Here is a 21,303-nt window from a genome sequence, read left to right on the forward strand (position 1 = left end):
TTTTAGGAGAGGAGGGGAGAATTTTGTTATAATTTTTTGTCTCTATTAATTTTTATATATTCTAGACATTTTGCTCTGCAAAGGGAAAATAACACACCAACAAGCCTGTAAAACTTGTGTTCCTGGAGCTTTTTCCTATGGTCTTAAATTTATGTCTGATGTGCTTTATATTTATGGCAAAATTAATACTATTTAAAGCAGTAAAATGTTGAAAAATGAGATAATGTACAATGGGTCTTTGGGTTAGAACTATATTAAAACCAAAACTTACTGTTACTAGCAAGACACTCTCCAGGAAAAATTCTTGCCATAAGTAATATGGATTTTTACTTCAGAGAATCTAATGTTTTGGTTTTTATTTAAATTAATATCTCTTATCACCTTAAAAATAAGCTTTAAGTAATTCTCAATCCAGACATTCAACTGCTAGTAAAAAATGTGTGCATATTACACACCTGTCAGATAAGCTGTCATCTAGAACCTGCTAAATTTATAATAAAATACTGGTGTTCTATAATTTAGTCTGATATTAATAGACTGTGGAATCTTGGACAAACCCCTTTGCTACTTGTGCTTTGTTTTCACAGCCAACTTTTGCCTTTGGTCTCTAATTAGAGAGAATTTCTGATGTGGGAACGGCAAATTATTTCCTTTCCATAGAACCTAGCAAACCCAAAGATATGCAAAAGAATTAACTGAGACTGGATATAATTTTAGAAAGCATCTCAGTTCTAAGCAGATATAAGTTTGGGCCATATTTAGTCATAGGTATATGACTAAATATATACATATTTATATATATAATAAATATATATATGTACATTAGGTATATGTTTTGTTTTGATTGTTCTCAAAAGTTTACAAGACAGTTATTACTGCTTTTTCAGTTTTATTCTGCCCCATGATTTACAGAGAAATAAATAGCCAATGTTTTAGACCTTTTTCAATGCTTCTAGACAGTGAGAAGATATGTGTCTACTGAATATCTCATTAACTGATTGCTTCTTAAATGTTTTATCTGGGTATTGACATGTGGACCCTGAAAGAGTCATCTTAGAAATAGGAACAATATAAAAAGGCACATTGTTTAGAAGGATATAGGAATAAAAAATTGGTATATGCCTATTTATATAGTCCTCCAACCATCAACTTTTAACTGGACATCCTCAGCATACTGAAGGAATTCCAGGATGTCTACATAAACATGTGGAACTTGCTAAAAGGGGTCTTTCAGTTGTGGAAAACCTATCAAATATCCACTAAAATCAGCTTGAATCTACTGTACCAAATAAAACAAATGCTAAACTTTCTCTTTTTATTCCGCAGCTTTTTTTGAAATTCAAGTTCACAGAGACATATCAAGAGCCAACATTGAAAACAGCAATAATAAAATAAACCCAAGTAGTTTACAGAAGGTTTACATCTTAAATACACATTTGGAAGGCAGAAAAAATTAGGCCAAGGATTTGCTTCCATCAGGAAGAGTTCAAAGGAAGCCATTGATCAGTGACTGTCATAAAAGAAGAATGTAGATGTGCACAGAATTTTTTCAAAAATGGCATACTAAGTTGAATTATATTTTTCAATGACTTTTTTCTTCAAAGAAAGTGATAAATTGGATGTTGTGGTTCTTTCTATAGGATTTTAGAAATCTTTGCACAAGAGGAGCTGTGGACTCACGATTCCAAGTCACATTTGAGTCTTCTTTGTATACAAATACACAAGAGAGAAACTGACACCCATTTTCTTTTCTGGTTTTTCTATTCAGTTCAATCATAATGAGAAACAAAGGCTTCATAATGCTCTGTCATAAGGAAATGCTGAACTTGGAACTATCTTTTGGCTTTACCACAACTTCATATAAGGATGAGTACAAAGAATGGCTGGTGACACCAGAACACCATCTAATTCAGTGATAATGTTCTCTTTTCACATTGTTTTCTTTCCCATGTTGTCAAGGTAAGACTTTTCCAGGAGATTTTTTTACTCAGTCATTTATCTTTTCTATGCAGCAAGACAGTTGAGTGACAGCATTATTTAGACGTGTGACAAGATGGCATGTGGTATTACCAGTGTCTTGCTAACACAGAAGTAGTCCATAATGTCTTGCAATTTCTTCCACAAGGCTGTGCAGTGTACTGAGTAAGAGAATAGGAAGTAAAAGGAAAACAGGAAGCTTAATTTGGCTCCAGAAAGGCAAATTTTTAAGCAAAGAAGTTCCTTAAATTCTCAGAAAAAAAATTAGAAGAGCACTCACTCTCAGGAAGACTGCAGTCAAAGTTGTATTTGAGATAGTAGATTGAACTTCATACATATTTTGTTTTAGGATGAACTAAATTTAATTAACACAGTTACCTATATAGTATGCACATATGCATGTGTGGCCATGCATTTACACTTATTGGCTCTTTATTTCTTCCTTCCTATTAAAGTAGACTGTCACTGCAGGAATTTGCTCAATGAAATGTTAAAAATAGTAGATATAAGCACTGCAAGATGTTTCCTGGCTCTTCTCAATATTTAAAAAATGTAATATCTTCTTAATACTCAGCTTTCAGGTTTCACCTCATTATTTATTAAAGGTGCTTGTTTCAGCACAAATTTCAGTTTTTGGAGAAATCTCAGCAGAAAATTTTTCTTTACACATTTTACATTTTTCAGTGACTATTTCATAAAATCTTTAATTCTTTTTTAAAATGGGTATGCCATTTGCAGTGTTTCTATCTGCAAAAAAACAAAGTCCAAATTATAAGATATTTTCCCTCAGTAAGATTTGATTGGCAGACCTGGTAGGTTCCCTCTGTTTATCCTAAGAGCTCAAACAGGAACATGTGCTTCTCATTTGCAGTAACATAGAGTAGTAAGAGTGCTCATTTCTACAATGAAAAGGCAAAAATAAAAAGTATTTAAAAGTGGGACACTGAAAATTCAAATAATTGTAGGAGGTTTGCTGAATCACAGAAGGGAAAAGAGGTAACAGAGGATTTAAAATTGGATCAATTGATTAAATGTATGGCAAACAAGATTCTACTGTAAAAAAATGTTGACTTGTTAATCTCTCTTGCTATCAGAATACCGAGGAGGCTGAAGAAAGGCCAGGTGTGCTTTAATTCCCAGCCTCCTCAGGGAAATGCTCTCAATGTATTTATTAAGCCGTGTGGGTAACAGCATTTAATAAACTGTTTTTAAACCTTAAAGCTGTTTGCTTATCTGTGACTGAAAGGGGGAGAGATAAGTAGTCTTTCCTCTCGTTTTAATGGCTTTATGGGAGGAAATTCCTTGTCACAGGTTGGAACAGGGACACTGCTGAAATGTGTCACTGTTCATCAAACCTGGGTTAGAGCGTATGGGCTGAGGTTACCACACTCTCACAGTCCTGGAATATTGTTGCAACAATTAAGAAAAAAATTCATTTCACAGGAAGCACAGAACAGGGTAAGCTGTCTATATCTTATTATTTCCACTGTTCCCCCTTCACTTGCAGCCTTTGGTCTCTGTGCCAGGACTTCCAGTGAGGTGCTACTAATGCTTTCTGGTTTTCTAGTGTGCTGCTTGTGTGATGTGAGCACTGGCTTGCTAGTAGTTGGGGTCAGAAGCTGTAGCATTCATTTATTTCCTGCAAACTAACAAATAGTTAATAACTGCTAGCTGATGCCATCTGGACTAACTTTAGATCAGTGTCATAAAGAAGGTTACCTATTCTACAGTGACATTTCCAAATGATTCAGGATAAGGCAGAAGTTAGGACAGAAAGTTAAAAATTATCAGATGTTGTGCAATAAGTAAGTAGTAACACAACACCACTCACTTGTGATGATGACATTAATATAGGGATTCAGTATTTGAGCTGAGTTTTAGTCTTATGTGAAAACTAATTTGGCCACTGAGATAAGTTGTCACAGCTGCACTGAGATCACTGGAAGTTTGGAAGCCAGCAGCAAAAATGAGTCCACTTCTTTTTTTTGGTGACTTTGGTCTTAGGTCATAACACATGCTTTCTAAAACTAATAACATCTGGCAGACTAAGCAAGATAATGGCCACAGTTTTGGTGGAGTTCTTGTGCATACAATTAGCTAAATAGTGCTCAGTTGAATATAGACATGGGAACACCACAGGAGCACCAGGATCAACTAAGCTTTGCAGATTTGCATGCCCAAGTATTTGCATTATAGTTCTCCTAATGTCCATCTACCCAAATCCCTCAGGAGAGCCAGTAAAAGAAGGAAGCCTATTTGCACAGCTGAAGGTATTTGCTTGGGGAAACAACTCTGGTTTGTCCCTTCACTGCTAAAGGAAAGTCTTCTCTGCAGTTTAAAATAATTTCAAGAGAAGCAGATTTTTTAAATTACTCCTTCTTTTCAGTGTATCAGGCTATCTGACTTAAACTAGATTCAATCCTACATCATTCACAATTTATTTATTTATGCTTTGTAAGTGTCATCTCAAAGGGATTCTGGACAGCTAGCATTTGACATGAATATGATTTGATGGGTTGATATAAATACTGAAAGGCTTGTAAGCTCAAACGGGCCATATGTTTCACATATTGGACCAAATACCCAGCCCTCATACGTGAGTGTGCCATGGGCAAGTATTAATTCTGTCCCTTCTCTGGTGAGAACAGCTCCAGGTAAATGTATAAAGTTCTTGTCTGTATTTTTCTGAAATGTTAAAATATCTTGTTCATAAATTCGAAAAAAGGACATGACAGTTGTAGAAGGAATAATAATAATTTACTAATGCTCCTATAGTCACTTCATTATGATACAAAAGCATGCCATCATATTTCATTAATACATGGATAGGAATTACATATTCTTTCTGTGCTTGCAGTAAATGCAAACTTGAGTAGATTTCTTTCACAGTTTAATTTTTAGTTGGACACTGTAAGGAAGGCAATCGCAAAAATCTGTTAAAGCCTCAGGCTACACTCCATGTTTGATCCTACTGGATACTTCTAAACTGAAGATTATTCCCTTTTGACAAGAGAAATACAGACATTGTCAAAAAACATTGTTTCCTGCTGTCCTTAAAATATTTTTACTGTGTGTCTTCTTGACGTCTGAGTATTTATGAAGAAATTTATGGTAATCTGTCATGTATTATTTTTAATATTGACACGTGATTTTCTCATATGAAGTATATCTATGTTATCTTCCATCAAATATTCAGAAGTGAAGTGCTTAATCTGAACTAATAGAATATAATCTGCATCCTCAGGTGTTGATTCATTCTAGTTAATATAGACAACAGTTGAAGTGGACAGAATATGTTTTAGTTTATGCATTGTTCAATTTTCTCTAGTTCTGTGTTAATAATTTTAAATCCATTTGAACTAGTAGAAAGGGATTCCTCACAGGTCTTGTGAGTCAACCCTGGTAGGCAGCTAAACCCAGGATAGCATCTTGTTCGATCCCCCTAGTTGGATGGAAAACAGTATCAGAAGGGTAAAAGTGAAAAATGCAACAGGCTGAGATAAGGGCAGTTTTATAGCTAACTGAAAGCTGCACACATAATCAAAGAAAAATAAAGAATTTTTTAACTTCTTCCCATTGGCAGGCAGGTGTTCAGACATCTCCAGGAAAGTAGGGTTCCATCAGGCATAACAATTATTTGGAAGAGAAATATTGTAACTCCAAATGTGTATGTGTCTCCTTTCCTCCTTCCCTGTAACTTCCATAGCAGAACATGATATCATATGTAATGGAATATCCCTTTGGTCAGTTGGGATGATCTGTCCTGTCTATATCTTCTCCCAAATTCTTGTGCACCTCAAACCTACTTGTTGATGGGGTGGTGTGAGGAGTAGAAAAGACCTTGACTTTGTTTAAGCACTGCTCATTGATGACTTGTACATTACATCTCTTTGCTACCAACACGGCTTCTGGCATAAATCCAAAACCCCTACAGTCAGCAGTGTCACTGAAGTCCTCCTGTGTCACCTATCCAATGTATATATGCTTTCTTTTTCCACTTTAGCTCCAGAAGATACCTGCTCATCTGCTCAGCAATCCATCTGTCTGCTTTCCTTTGATGTTGACACTTTGGAGTTTCCTGCTCCTGCTCTCTCAGAAGACACATCTTAAAAAGTGACTGGCATTCATGGACCCAATACCTTCAAAGCAGGCGACCTCACTAATTAACTCCTTCAGCAGACTGAATTCTGCCCTGCCCATATCCAGAGTTGAAGTTCTGCTGTCTGTTGTTCTTCTATTGACAATGATTTGAAATTTAGCTAATTTGTGGTCACTGTGACTAAGGTAGCCATGGACTACGAGGTCACCCACAAGTCCCTCTCTGTTTTAAAAAAACAAATCCAAAAGGGTACTTTTCTTAGTCAGCTCCCTTAGTATCTGCACCAATAACTTATCTTCAACCTGCTTCACATATTTCCTGGACCTGTTTGTGTCTGCTGTATGATATTCTGAGCTAATATCTTGAAGTCAAATTACCCATAAGGAAAAAGACTGATAATCAAGAGAGATCTCTTAGTGCCTTGTAGAATAATACAGCCTACTTTAAGGAATTCTAGATGGTTAATTTTTCTGAAACTCAGACTTTTGCTTGTCTAAATGGTTTAATAACTAGCAAGAGAAACTATACTATTCAATCAAGGAGTATTAAGAAATATAATTTTGAAACTGCCAAGTGGAAAGCTTCAAATTTTGAGAAAAAAAATATTTTTTTATTCTAGATACTTTAGTCAAAACCAAAACTTTGCATAAGATTCAGATACTTGTGGCAAAAAAAGCAAAAAAAAAAAAAAAAATTGGTTGAAAAGAATCTATTTTCTTAAAAACAATTTCTTGTTGTACTTTATTTAACCTTGGGTTAATTAATCTGTAGACAATACACTCTATAGATATATTTGTGACATTACAATGCAAATGTGGATCCTCCAGTTTTTAACACATAATTGCATTTTATTTAGATACAGCTAGATTTTGTGGTTCAGGCACTTTGTAATGTCCCTTGGTGCCGAGATCCATGAATAATTCAAATTATTCAGGCTGTATGTGCAGTCATAATGTGCTTCAGCTAGGCAAACCAGGTGATGGAGACCATGACAGGCTGTAATATGGGCAAAAATCCACAGATCCTGCATGAGCTGAGAAGTTCCCATGCTGCCTTATTTTTTTCCCATTTTACCTTATTTTTCTCTCTCTTCTAAGAGAAACCAATATGGATGGAGGAAGGAAACAATACTTCCTTGTGCTTTAGATTGTACATTCTCCCTTATTAATAGTAAAACTGAAGGGACTCTCTGTTGGACAGTAATGGTTTATCCATGCTTTTGCAGGAATCATGTAAGCACAAAATTGGCTGGTATTTTTAACATTACTTATTTTAATATTTCCCAAAATTTGCTTTGCATGGATGTGGAACTTTGTGTGGCAGCATAGCTTGCACATAAAGTAGAAGACTTGGAATAACTGGTTGAAAGCATTAATACTTATTTTATTTTATTTTATTTTATTTTATTTTATTTTATTTTATTTTATTTTATTTTATTTTATTTTATTTTATTTATTTTTTATTATTTTATTTTATTTTATTATTTTATTTTTTTTAACTTCATGTTTATATAATGGTAAAATATACTTATTAGTCTTTGTTCTACTTTTATTTTCCTATAAAAAACACTGAAACATTTTTCTTTGGGAGGTTAACAAGGTACCAAAGAAAACAAAAGTAAATACTATACAGAAGTGAATAGAGAAAGAAAAGACTGAAAATGTCTCACGGAAGCTGCATCTATAACTTCTTAGGAAACTGTTTTTTTTATAGCATGTCCTACAGAAAGAAAGCTACCCCCCAGAAAAAAGAGCTTGCCGAAGCAACTATTCTTTTTAAACAGTCTTCATACTGTTTTATAGGTCTTCTCTTCTCTTCTCTTCTCTTCTCTTCTCTTCTCTTCTCTTCTCTTCTCTTCTCTTCTCTTCTTCTCTTTCTTTTTCCTTTTTATTTCCTTCTTTTGAAGAAATGAATGTAGAATTTCACTGATGGAACTGTTTTATAATATGAGTGGCTAGTCTATCTGATTCCTATAATATATACTAAAGGGAATTAATATATTTTTCTTAGAATTACATAGTTCAAATGACAAAAAATCCCATGGTTGATCTTCTATTAGCAAGGCTGTTAGCCATGTTCTGTAGCAATATCATTAGTGTCAGGAGTGAAGGAGTATTCAGATTCCTCAGAAGGCTTTTTCCACCTGGAGGAAGAATGTTCTCTTGTAACAAGATAAAAGCCTTCAGCCTTGAATTTCCTTGGGAATTGCAGGTATTCTTTCTGACATATTCTGATAGTTACAGGAATATGATATATCCTGTTTTGCCATCACATCAATATCTTTATAGTTTGTGCAATAGTAATTTGTAATATGAATTTACTTCCTCATATATATATATATATATATATATTATCTAATACTGTTAAGGGTAAATACTGTTGTCATAGAAAAAGTTATTTTTTTGAGTATTGGATATGTGATTTTTTGTCTTTTAGACTCCTTCTCCCTTTTCCTCTGTCCACTTGACATTTCAATGGTGATTGTGCTGGTTTTGGCTGTCATAAAGTTAATTTTTTTCATAGTAACTAGTCCGGGCTGTGGTTTGGATTTGTGTTTAAAACAGCATTGACAACACAGGGGTATTTTAGTCACTTCCGAGCAGCACTTACACAGCATCAAGGCTTTTTGTGCTTCTCACAACATCTCACCAGTGAGGGTGAGGTAGGGGGAAGGGGGACGTGTTCAGGGTGATGGTGTTTGTCTTCCGAAATCACCAGTACACGTGATGAAGTTCTGCTTTGCTAAGGATAGCTGAACACCTGAAAAGGGGGAGAGGTGAAGGAATTCCTTGTTTTGCTTTGTTGACTTTGTTGTTACTTTGTTCATGTGGTTTTTACTTTATTTATTAAACTGTCTTTACCTCAACCCACGAGTTTTCTAATTTTTACTTTTCTGATTCTCTTTTCTATCCCATCTGGACAGAAAGTGAGCCAGCAGCTCTGGTGCTTAGTTGCCAGCTGGGGTTAAACCATGATATTTATCTCGTGTTACATTTCTTTTGTACCACTGTCCTGTAGCCTTTATGGTCACTGTTCTAAATTTCTACTGTGGTTTCTTTTGTGCATTATACTACATTAAACCTCATTCCCCAGCTATGAAGAATTCATATTTTTTCTATAATCTCAAAAATTAGCTATGATTTTCTCACCAAGCCTGTTTCCATTCAGATTTTATTCTCTTCCTCCAAGTGTTTTTCCCCAATATTAGAATTTTTTTTCCATGGGATTTTTTAATATTCATAGGTATATTCAAATTATGTCTAATGAAACATCCTTCCCAATTAAAATGTCAAAAGAACACCTGAAGAACTCGCTTAGCTCTCCATTATGCAAACAGTTGTAATTAAGCTTTCTCTTCTCTACATTCTGTTACTCTTTTAAACATTCCATCATTTTAGAGGAGAATTTTTAGTACTTATGGAGATGTGAAAAACTAAACACAAACCAAAAAACTCTTGATCAGTTAGAAAAAACAAATTATCAAATTTCCAGCTTGTGTTTCAACCAGCTTTTCTTACCAATGTTTGCAAATTGATAATTTTCTGTTCCAGAGATATTTGAGCCCTGTACTTCAGAAATTGTTCTGTATTTTGCAGATTTTTTAAATTTTTAATTGATGCTTCCTTGTATGCATGAGACAAAGCAACTCATTCTGGATATGTGGACACCTATCTGGTTTCAAAGACACTGATAATCTTTTATTCATAAACACTTAAAAAGTGTTGGACTACTTAGAATTCATAACTTTTTAGACTGCAAATCATTATTACACCATTCCCATACAATTTTGTATCTGCTTCTAAGAGGATATAGCCACCTGTTATGAAATTTCCAAGGGTGAAAGTTCTTATAATGAGTGAAAAAAATCATATTTCCTTACTGCACAGCTGTTAAAATCCCTAAAATATTACTTTACCCCAGTCTATCTTAATCCAGTTTTATCTGAATTTTCCAATCCCAAGAAATCAAGACCAGGTGGCAGATACATGACCAAAGATACTTTGAGTTTTGTCATGTAATTAGAGAGGTTTTAATACACATTTTAAAAGATTATTTACAACAGCATAAAACACAGTTTAGCAGTGTTTGTTATTTACAACTTCAGAAGTTAAAAGAAACATCTGATTCTTCCACGTGAGAGCCATGTCAAAATATCTTTTTTTTCAAAGAACTGCTATTCTTTTGAAGTGCAAACCTCTGAAATTTATTTTGTTTCGGTGGGGTTTTTTTTGTTTTTGTTTGGTTGTTCGTTTGTGTGTTTTTTTTTTTCCTGGGATATCCATGAAATCTATGAGTTGATTTGGAAAGCTTTTTAAATCTTATGCTCTGTTTTGGAAGGTCGAGTTTTGAGAAGCAAGTTATGGCAGTTCTTTGCAGAGTGAGTCTGCTCGATGGAGCAGTGCTCGTGTTGTGACTAGCACAGGTGGCAGGGGTTGGGGTTCAAGTGTCCTGTTGAACTTGACAGCTTTGCAGAATTCATTAAGCTCTTGGGATTCAGTGCATAGACTTTGGAATAAGAAGATAATTATGTTAGCAAGAGCATAAGGAACTTGAAAATCTGAATCTGTAAAATATAAAAATAACAAAAAATTAATATCAATTAATTGTATGTATTAATGCTAAAAATAGAAACTTGATGATCTGTTAGTGAACTACCTAAGTAAACTCATCTATACTAGAATATTCAAAGCCAAAGAGGTTAGAGGACAAAGAGGTTTTTATGTCCTACTAGTCATAAAAAGCCAGAAAAAAAGCATGGTTATTTCCCACTTGGCTAAATAAAGAAAGCGTAGAGACATTAAGGCTGGTTATGTTCATAATATTTTCATTAGCAGTGGGGAACTTATTTCATTTGATTTCTCAAAAAATGCAATTTAAGACTATTTCTTTCATGCATATGTCACATGCTGACTTCAAAGGGAAAGGAACAAAGATATCCAGACATGTACTCTTCTTTAAATTTTGTTCATTTTACTTCTTCTTCTTCTCTGGCCACAGATATTTTTATACATAGTTATTTTCATTCCTATATTTTTGTTATCTGATAGTTCATTATTTATTTCTTTAATATCACTTTGTGGGGTCAGTATCAATCGTATAATTTACAATGTACAGGTATTAGAGGCTGGAAACAGTTTTAAACATCCTATAAGGCATATGGTTGCATGTTATGAGTTTTTTCAGGCCTCTGGGCTATTTTGAAAGGATGTTAAAGCCATACAATAGCTGTTTCCTGTGAGTTTTCTCAGAGAATGAGTTCCTGAGCCAAGCAAATGTCCAGAGTTCAAGAGATTAATTAGCACTGATGACTTAGAGGTGGATCAGACAGTAAGTACTATACAGGAGTTAATTATGTACAGCCTGGCTTAGGTGAGCTCATCAACTTGAAGGAGATGGAAGGTCCCCTTGAAAGCCACTGAATTGTACTGAACATAAGCTAATACAGCTATTTCAGGGGAGTTCAACTCCTCAATCTAGTTATGCCCAGGCCTCCCAAAGCTGACTCCCTAAGAACTAAAATGAGCAAAGGTCTGCTGAGTAGGAGCCGATATGAGTGATGAGGAAGAAAACAACATGAAAAAGAATGGTTGCTTTGTTTCCTGTTGCCTGTTTACAGATTAAAGAGTTTCAGAATGGGATGGTGGCCAGAAAACACAGTGGTTTGAGTTGTTTTGGTTGAACTGGAAAACAAGTAAATAGTTCCCAAAATGCTGAACCTGAAGAGGAATTTAAGGTTTCTTCTGTATTTACATCTAGATGCATGTTTAGTCTAGTTTCTAAAAGGGCAATATAAAAAACCTAAATTGGGCATAATAATATATTTAGGATTGTAAAATTAAAAAAATATTTGGATCAATGAATGCAAAAAAACTTGTATAAAATACCCAAGCAAAACCAAAGAAAATGTAGTAAATGAGACTACAAGAAAGTGTATATTGGAAATATTATAATGCCTCTCATGCAGAGAAGATGGATATTTAGTAGTTTAAAAGGAAAAATATTCCCATGTCAAGAAAATTTTGAAGGTGCATTTAATTATTAAGTAAATGTCTACAAGAGACTTAAGGGATTTCAGTTTTATCAAATAGTATTTTTAAAAGCATGATCCTATTTTCAAACCAGGACAATTTCTCATATTTTCCCCCTTTCTGTGCTTCCAACAGGTATGTGTGTAAGTTGTTTATTATCATTGTTGTTGTTATAATTATTATTATTATCACTATCATCTTCATTATTATTATTGAAATGTTGCTTTATAGACAGTGGCTCTGCCTGCATCTGTTTTTTTCTTAATGGTAGTACACTATTTTCAGTCACAGTTTTTGGAAGAGTTAATTCTCTTATTACATACACACACTAAGAACTTCACATCCCAAAGAAAGAAAGACTTTTCAGAACTCAGTAAGTACTTACTCCGTTTACACATCTGCCTTTCAAGGAGTGTTTAGACAATTACTTAATTCCCCTAGAAGTACTGAATTGGAATAAGATTTTTTCATTTAAGAAGTTTCATCAATATTAAGGATGAGCAACATTGTTACATCATCAGTTTCAAGGGTGATTTTTAGCATAATGTATATTTCTGAGACTATTTATAAGTAGATATAGATAAATCAGAGTATATATAGCTACACAGAGCTTCAGGGGAATCAGATAGCAGTTTGAATTGTTGTATAAGATGAAAAGAAGTAATAAGAAAGGTAGGCTTTTTTGTGTTGGTTTTATGATATTTTGGGGTGTGTGGGTTTTTTGTATCAGCTCACCAGCCTGGTAATCTGAGCTCTTGTGGCTGTTGGAGTATTCAACTTATCAGTGAATGACAGACAGGGTGTTAGAGAATAATTTCAAAACAGAAAAAGTTTGATTTAAAGGCCTTAGTGAAGGTATACTTTAATGTTGACATACTAATAAAGACATTTTAAAAACTGAGATGACAGTCAATATCCAGGAACAAACTATTTTCTCTTTCAGAAGTATATGATTTCTTGATCAAAGTAAGATGTACTTGACTGATATCCATTGATTATGTTGTAGTTGAAATCTCCAGATTGTGGGTTAGCTTCCAGAGCTACAGGCTCAGCAAGGAAAAGGAGCTGTCATGACTGAAACACTTTTACTCTTTCCAGAAAGTGGAATAAAAAAGGCCAATAATTGCTAGTTTGTCTTGATATATTTTAGGCAGTAACACATGAACTGAATTTTCATTCAAAATAACAATATTTGCTAATTTTAGAGGTCTATAGTTTTAAAAGATGATCAATTAATATGGGGAAAGATATCAGGTCCTGAAATAGAAATGCTTTATGCATTGCCAGCTCTTTCTTGATTTTTTGCTCCCAGTTAATTCAGTGACATTAAGTCACATCTATCTGGCTCCCTTCCTTTATTCCTTTTTGTTTCATCTTCCTCCAAACTTAGCAATTAAGTGAAAACAACCATGAGCACTTTGCTTACAGAGCTGGATTTACCAGAGAGGCTCCTGAGGGTTTTCCATCATCTTGCCCTCTAGATCCCATTAAAGAGGAGCTGCACAGCATATGTCCCTCAAACCTTCTCAAAATGGGTTGTATCCTTTGATTTCAAGGCTGTTGTGAATTTTATCATAAGAAATCAGATAAAGAGCTTGAGATTCTTGTCTTTTGGCAAAGGTTTTAGATCTCTGTGTGCCCTATATTTAGGGTGGGGGTGAAAAAAAAGGAAAGGAAAGCCAGAGCATGAGGAGTCTAACCAGCTGTTCCAGGGGGTGGAGGTGGGGACGGCTGGGTTTGTGTGAGGTGCTGAATCCTTTGCTGACCCCACGGGCAATTAGCTTACGATAGTTAGTCAGGCACTTTTTTAGTTTCTCTCTGGTAGACAATGTTGCAGCCTTCTCAACAAGCCCACACACCATGTGTTCTAATTAGCTAATTACTACTATATTTCTATCTTGTCCTATTCCACAAATGATATTAGAAAGTAGATAATGACATAAATCTTAAAGCCAACTTTCACAATCAGATGTTCTGTTCAAATACTCTTTTTTTCTTTATACAAGTACAAAGGCTTGTATGTGTTTATTTACTTTGTATTTATTTCTATATTTTTTCTGACAAGTACCTCATTATGCAGAGACAATTCAGTTAGTAATTTTGACACAGGTGATCAAAAGACTTCTTAGAAACTGAAATTGAAATTCTTAAATCTCCAGGGCAATGTGGATCAGAGGAAGAGGGCTCAGCCACTATTTTCTCCCTATTTCATTCCTCAGGGTGCAGTTTAGACAGTTCTCAGGAATCTGTTTCGGATGTTGCTATGCAAAAATTTGTGAATTTTGATTTGTGTTTATTTTGATTTATTGTAATCCCAGTTTTTATACTGTGGTCTGGCTTATTGTTTAGTTTCAGCTACATAATGCTTAAGGTTTTGGTGTGTTTCTTCTAATGGGATATTTTGACACAGTACAACCAATGTAAAATTCTGTATTTCAGATAACTTATTTATAATCAAGCAGTATAGAAAATGCAACATATTTTGTCATTCAGGAATTTCTACCCACATTTATTTTGCTTCCATACCTATCTTTTAATGTTTAAACAATTCTTCCTCCCTGATTTCAGTGAAATATATATTGACATATTACTCCTTTTTGCACTTCAGGAACTACTCCGATTAAGATCAGTTCATGCTAGAGAAGGATAAATCTCAAAAGATTAAAATCAGATCAATCATGAATTTTTGAATGCTTACACAAATATTAGCTATTCAAAATTAAAACCTGACTGGCAGTTTCAGAAGTAAAAAGTTTTCTCATGAGAACCTTTGGTATTTCTAACTCTATTCACAGCCAAAAGTGCTGTAAATTCTCACTTTTAGTTTACTTTTACTTGCAATCCCTGGTATGTTACACCCTGGCATTTCAGAAATTCTAAAAGGAAGTTGACAAAAAAATTGCTTACATATGTGAAAGCTCTCTTCAAAATCGAAGTAGATGTTCTAAGTTTTGTGGGGTTTTTTTGGTCGTTGCTGTTTTTTCCCCTATGGTAAATTTTTTCCAGGAACAATTTTACTTCCAGTTCTACCTTAATGGTTTTCTATCCTGTTGTCTTTACAATCAGCTTGGTCTACTGAACACACCCTGACAGAGATTTCTGGTCTATAGTAGAATTAATTTTTACTTTTTTTTTTAAGAAATATGCAGCTATTGTTAGTGATTAAAAACATTGGAATTACATTAGTTCAGAACATAATTTTTAAAATTTTGGATTTGATTTTTCTTCATTCAAACATAATACAAATCAAGGATATAACTACAGCAAACCAAAATATTTAGACTGTCTACATATGAATCAAAAAGGCAGCCTTATTTGATCGTGTACAGCATGTTTTCTCTGAATGTATTTGTTCTGAAAAACTCAGAGATCCTATTCTCTAGACACATAAAGAGGTTTCATCTTTGATCAGAATGTGATTAAAAGACTTGCATAGCCTGTTTAATTAACTTCTTTCACCATTGGCCATGACTTCAATCATTTACAGCAGCTTAAATTTCACAGGTGTGCTTGTGTGTTTGTTTGTTTGTTTTTCACCCAATATAAAACAGCAACGCACACTCTTCCTGGATAATTAGCATTCTGCCATCTCATCAGATTATCGTCCTTGTGGGGAGGAAGGGCTGAAGGGCTGTTGGAAGCCCAGGGCAGGGAGCAGGAACACTGCCACCTGCTGAGGTACCTCTCACCTCAAACTCCCAACTCAGAGTTACAAGCCCCCAAAACTCTTCTCAGAGTTACAGCCTGAAGCTGCTCACGCCGAGAGCCACATCGCCCTTGCCCCAGCAGTGCAATCACACCTAGGATTGTCAAAGGTCCCCAAGTTATTCCTGTTTACATTATGAAAAATTCATGAACATCAGCAAACTCCTTGCTTTCCCTTTTGTTGGGCTTTTGTTGCTGGTTGGGTGGTTCGCCTAAATACGTGTGGCAAAGCTGAAAGGAAAAGGCATATGTAGTGATACCTTCTCACCGCTACTTCCTTTGGAAGATATGGCATGCAAGTGTGAGAAATTTTCTTGGCACTTACACCCAAAGACATGTGTCTGACCAATATGTTAGCAGGCATCAGGCCATTTGGCAGATCAACATGAGCATACTTAGCCAAAAAAATATGTTCATCTACTATATTTTGAAGGCATAATATTCACCTGGGGAATTAAAAATGGAGCTCAGGCAATGAGAGTTTCCACACCCAGGATAAAGATAGATAAATAACTCAAAGACCAGTGATTTAAAAGACACAGTTTCAAATACATTTTAAGCCAAAAGTATATTTTTGCTGCCTGATTTGACTTGGACTCTTGAAAGTGGGTCTTTGAGGAATATATTATCTCTTCTAATTCTGAGATTTTCTTACGCTTTCTAATAAAAAAATCACAAGCAGCATCATTCTGTATGTAGCCTGGTTGCAAATAATATTTGCAGTTAGTTTAGATAAATATTCAACAATATGAAAAAAAAATCAGATTGGCATACTCAAAAAAATTGACCAAAGTGCCTCTTCTGTAGAGCATGTGACAATGCCTTTCATTTTTTGTTTGGTAAGACCAGGTCTTCAAAGTAAATGGTACAATGTTCACTGACTTTAAAAAGTTGTAGTGGAAGCACAGGGTAAAATTATGCCACCTAGATTTTGTTTTCTATAATAATTTAAACATTCTCTCACATTTCCATATGCATCATTGAATATTGTTTTGACTAAAGACTTGCATTGTTTTGTTTGACATTACACCGTATTCCCTCTGGGAAAGCTCTGCATCATCCTTACTTACTTAGTATTGTCTCTTTATAGCAAATTAACTCTTGTCACTCATGATGCTGTGGTGTATCTAACTATCTAATTTCATTACCCTTATTTATTTTTTGCAGTGTTGCTTTCTTTATGGAAACTCTTTGTATAACTTCCATGTTTATATTTACATTTTTTAACATATAATACATTGTCTGAGCCCAGTAATAACTTCACAGAATTTAAAGTTTGTTTGCTATGATTGACATGGCTATGACTGCTGCTTAGAATCACTTTTTGTCTAGGGAATTGATGTATTTCTATATATATTTGCTTTTGGAATGATTGTGTTATTTGAATGAATATGATAAATTCAATAACTGACCAGATGTATTGAGAGTTTAGCAGACATACATACATTTTCATAGATGAGGTAAACCATATCCATTTCATTACTGGAATATTGTCCAGAAAAGAAAAAAAAACAAAATAGAGAAAAGAATAGAAAGAGAACACAAAGTCCCCTGTTAGACAACTTTTATTGTACTTTGCTTTGAGGAGCTGCAATTAATTACTGAAAAAATTTATTTAATTCTGACAGGGCATGGTTTTGTGTATTACTGTTAATGGGTGAATTTGACTAAATCATTCTTAATCATATAATAAAATTGAGAGAGATCATGATTTAATTTTAAAGTCTGAACATGCTAAGGTTTCATTTCCTATCTTCAAGAGAAGCAACAATCATTGTTATATATGTAAATGGCATTCACTTTGTTTTCTGAGAGCAGCACTCATAGCAGTCATCTCAGTCATTCCTGAAATAAAATGGCAAGAAGAGTAGATCACAGCAGTGTTCATTTTGAAAGTATTAGATCTTGGAAAACTAGAAATATGTACTGTAAAAATCAGGGACTTTAGCTTTTCCATGGGATGCATGAGTCACAAACCGCAGCAGAGCGAGTGAGGCTCTGCAGAAGGCAGCTGGTGTGGCAAGGCAATGCTGTCTTCTTCTCTGCCTGTCTCAGGACATGCTGTTCTGGGTTCTGCCAGGGACCACTGAATGAGCTCTGAGGAAGCTGGGCTTTTCTCACACAGTCAAGTGATGCCCCACTGAAAGATAATCATTTGGATCAGGGAAGCAGTACAAACATGCCAGTTAATTAGCTCTGCTCTCAGTTTACACAGCTGCACTGCTCCAGGTTGAGTATGATGGTGTACTGTGTGGTGTAGGTGTGCTCATGGGGCCCTCCTCAGAAGGTACCTGACCCGGATTTCCTCTTTCAAGAGAATTGCCTAAGCAATTCTTCAAAAACTTTACAGTTATCAGTCCTTTCAAAAAGCAAATGGAGCAGTTGTTGCAGGTTGAAAACCCTCACTGCCATGCACAGATCAGTAGTTACCATCATTTTAAAAAGAAAACTGGGAGAATGTAATGTAATACCCAGCTCATATTAAAACATATTAAAGGGAGAAATTTCAACAATAGGAACTAACTATAACTTCAGACTAGATGCGTACAGTGCTTACTTGCTTCCCATCATTGAATTTTTTTTCAAGTTTTATGAAAAAGTAAATTTGCATCAGTACAGGTCTCCCAAGCCTTCTTCCAGGTGAATACCATTGCCATTCAGGCAGAAGGTAAAATTAGAGACAAGAATGGGAGACACCCCAGCCATTTTTTTTTTTCAGGACGTTCAACCAAATAAATCCTTATCAAATTGTGGTTTTATGAACAGTAAACTTTATCGCAATGGATACAGTGGTATTCACACAAATTAGTCTTTGAAAATCCCATGTAAGTTTTTTGTTACTCACATGAGACCCATGAGGCAGTTCCAGGTCCTGCTATCGTCAAATCTATGTTAAACACTTAAACCTAGTCATCAGAACAAAAAAGTTATATGCTGTTTAAATGCCTGACATTTGCATTGAAGCTCTGCGACATTTTTATGCAAAATATAAAAAATTGGAGGGGTTCTCAGTTTTCATTCTGCTTATCTATGGAACTGTGTTCCTGCTTTTTAATGTTCTCCCCAGTGTGATTGCTTAAAAGTTCCTAGAGGCACACAGCTTTGCAATTACTTCCTACAGCAATTTCATGATATTAGGTGCTTAGAGCAGGAAAGTGTTCTCAGTGTGACATCTGCATTGGTGCCATCAAACTTTCTTGTGAAACACAAACTAGGCTTTTATAGGAAGAGAAAGAGGGAGAGGAAGAAGGCTGGGGATAGATAAAACATAAATTGTTCATGTAAATAATCTAGATTTTGGAAAAAAATGGGGGCTGGAGAAGGGACAAAGCCTACATGACATGTCAAGGTTTTTGCTGCCTATTCCTCTGCAATGCTCTTATAAAACTAATTCATTTTCATGGAGAGTATGTGCATGAGGAGTGTGAGGACTTAAGGTTCTCCATAGATTCCAGCTGCAGAAGAAGAGCCCATGTGCTTGCTCTTGGCTTGGTTTGTATTCTCTCTTGCTTGCTTATATTTCCAGGGCCCTTCCTAGTAGGAATGTCTGGGTCTCCTTGCCAACCCTTCACTCCCATCCCTTCCACTTCCCTCTATGGCAGGTGAAAGGAAATATTTTATGCTTCTTTGTCATAACTCTAGAGCACAGTTTATTGTTCACACTGATTTCATTAAAAGTCTAACTTATTGACTTATCAGCTCAGACATCTTCTTTCAAAAAATAGATAATTCTCCAAGCTATAAGTTTATTATCTGAAAAGACTGTATTTATTTACAGTAGAAGAAATATGATTCTAGAATAATATTTTTGAATTTGGTAAAAATAAAAAGTATTCTTTTTAACTATAAAATACCTGCCAGTTACTTGGGACAGAAATCTTAAATTTTCATTCATGTTTCAGGACAAATTTATCATGATATGTGATGGAATGCTGTTTTCCAACAAAATAGCTACTTGTTCACCTGGAAGAGGTGTGTTTCTTGATTCTATATGAAATTGTCATATGGTTTGTCCAAGAATAACATACAATACCAGAATTCTTGTAGTGGGAAAGCTGTTAACAGTATTCAAATAATTTAGCTTTGCAAACCCAAGAGGATCACTCCTCAACATCAAGGAGCCCAGTATAAGCTATGTTGTATAGAGCAGTAATTAGACAAGAGCGTAGAATTCCCTGATGTAAAACATATTGGAATCTTAGCCTCTAAATATAGCAACACTTTCCAAATGTTTGGCTAAGGACTAATGTTAACAGTGTGGCTTTCTCCCCCCTGCTCCTTTTCTTTGCCAAGTAAACATTCTTATCTATGGCAACATTCAGAATTTAACCATACTTGCTTATTTCGTACTACAATTATTTTCATTTATAGTAATAGAAGAGAAGGTACCAGTACTGGAGCTAGTATAAATCAGCACAGCTCTTTTCCTTCAGTGGTTTTGGTGGAACTTGTGGTGGATTTAACGTGGTTGGCTGCCAGACTCTCACTCAGCCACTCTATCACACCCACTCCTCAAGAGGACAGTGGGAGAAAAACAAGATGGACAAGTTTGTGGTTGAGATAAAGGCAGGGATATCACTTAGAAGTTACTAGCATGGGCAGAACAGACTCAACTTGGGAAATAATAATTTATTGTCATTTAAATGGTGTAGGATGGTGAGAAAGAAAACCAAAAACACCTCCTCCTCCATCTCCTTTTCTTCCAAGGCTCTACTTCAGTCTTTCATTCCTGACTCTTGCATTCTTTCCTCAAAAAGTGCTATAGAAGGATGGGAATGGTTGCTTGTAGTCAATTCATATCACAGTCTAGTCTCTGATTCTCCTTTGCCCTCACACATTTTTCCTACTCCAACGTGTGTTCATTCCATGAGGAACATGGAGTCATTAAGAACAGACTTCTTCTGCATGGATTCCTCTCCCTGGGCTACAGCTCCAGCCAGAAAACCTTCTCGTGTGGACTCTCCACAGGCTACAAGGAAACAACCTGCATCACTGTAATCTAGAGACTGCAGGGGAATTTCTGCTCATGCACCTGTATCTTCCTTGTTCTCTGATCTGAGTGTCTGCAGGCTTGTTTCTCTCACATTTTCACGGCTTCTGTCTCTCACAATGGCTCGCAGTGTTTTCTACACTTTTTAACCACTTTTTCACAGAAGCACCACCAGATCATCTGACAGGCTCAGCTGTCCCCTGCAGCAGGTCCATTGGAGCCAGCTGGGCCAGGCTGTGTCTGGCAAAAAGCAGAACCTGGCCCTTCTCACTATGGCCACCCCTGCAGAATCCTGCAGGGGGTTTTGGTACATCAAACAAATACAGAAGCATCCTTGAGAACATCAGCTAAGAGTTTTGAATAAAATGTATTTTATCAAAGAAGATGTTCTTCACATCCCATTAAGTGTTATAATTCCATTTATTCAGGTAGATGAGGTTCAATTTTTACTGTCACTAATGTGAAATTTAGAGTTCAGCTCCAAATTGCCACTTCCTTAATTC

Source organism: Lonchura striata, chromosome 6 (genome assembly GCF_046129695.1).
Source record: "Lonchura striata isolate bLonStr1 chromosome 6, bLonStr1.mat, whole genome shotgun sequence".
In the NCBI taxonomy this organism is placed as follows: Eukaryota; Metazoa; Chordata; class Aves; order Passeriformes; family Estrildidae; genus Lonchura; species Lonchura striata.